The sequence below is a fragment of the Alligator sinensis genome, unplaced genomic scaffold (assembly GCF_000455745.1).
Source record: "Alligator sinensis unplaced genomic scaffold, ASM45574v1 scaffold1423_1, whole genome shotgun sequence".
NCBI classification, from domain to species: domain Eukaryota; kingdom Metazoa; phylum Chordata; order Crocodylia; family Alligatoridae; genus Alligator; species Alligator sinensis.
Genome location: NW_005842621.1, coordinates 571,037 through 572,584, shown reverse-complemented (window position 1 = coordinate 572,584; position 1,548 = coordinate 571,037).

Genomic DNA, 1,548 nt, shown 5'->3' with positions numbered 1-1,548 from the left:
ATACGTTGTGTGGTTGTGGGGTGGGGGACTGAGTGAAAGAGGTGTTTTGCTTTTTAATTGTGAACATGCTATGCTTAGTGGATGTTTTTTCTTCTGGTGAAGAGCTCTAGTTCTGGTCTGCTCCTAGTATCAGACTGTCACACACAGACCACTGGTTACACTGAGTTCATTTCCAACATGCGTACCAGAACCATTTTTTCCTGTTTCTCTGATACTTCAGTGAGGCATGGAGAGTTGAGAAAAGGTAGCATCCTGGGTCTTTCCCCAATTGTATCCATGGATAGGTGGGGATCTTTGGGTGCTGACAGCTTCTACTGTATAAGGCTGCTCCCACATTTATACTAATTAGCACCACTATGCCCGTATCCCATCACACAATGCAGATTTCCATGCATTATGTCAGTTTACTGCATTTATAAGACAGGGCCCTCGGTTTTACTGAAAGAAGAGCTGAGTTTCTTTCTATAAACCTTATGGCTATGACACCAAATTCAGTGTTATCATCTAACTGCTGGCTAAACAAGCAAGCAGACCATTAAAAGCTTGTAGTCAAACATACTGTCGCAAAAGGTTTTACCATGCCCTAAAACTATTTTAAAAGCCATGGATAATATATTGAGACATACTTGTGTGTGTCCTACCAATTCTCTGTACACAACAGCTATGTTAATATTGTGAAGAAGTGCCCTGCTCTTTGGAAGACCTCTCACCCAAGGATATCGGAGCACTTCACAAATTAACACCATTGCACAAGCAGAAAATGTGACTGAAAGGAGCCTCCGAGGCCTTTGAGTCCAGTTGCCTGTATTGACCATTTGTCCAAAGGCTCCACAACAATATCTACTTCAGGTCCTCTCACACACCATAGCCACAGACACCTACCCTGTGCCCCAGGAAGAGATCGGGGAGAAAAGTGATGCAGAATTTAAGTCATGTACGCTCAAGTGCTTCTAGAAATCAAGTCATGCCTCATGCTAAATGGTCTTTGCCAATTTGACCTGGGGGAAATTTCTCTCCTGACTCCAATTCTAGCAATCAGTTTGACCTTTAGCATATGAGCAAGATCCAGTAGCCAAGCACCTGAGAAGTTTCTTGGTATAATTTGGGAGCACCAGTGCCCCAGGCCAACTCCCAATTGTACCCACACCTAAAATTTCCAATGCTTCAAAGGAAGACAAAGATAAACCTGCCCAGGAAACCAAGTAATACATTCAAGAGGTAGAGGGCAGGCCCTGGCAGGTGACCAGAAAACGCCCTAAAGCATGGGACTACATGCTAGCAATCTATGTAACAGCAAATATTTCCTTTCAACCCCCCCTTCATGGGGACACAAAATGCAAGAAACTCTGGTTACACCACCACTATCCTACCACACTATCCATAAACTCATCATGCCCCAGCTGAAATGAATTCAGTCCCCCGGCCTCCCCAACTTTGCTCTGAAGACCATTCCAGAGCTTCACTCCTTCAGTGATTAGAAACCTTCTCCTCATTTCCAAAACTCAGCTAGTTGGTGACCAACTTGAGCCCATTTGATCTGGGGCCAAT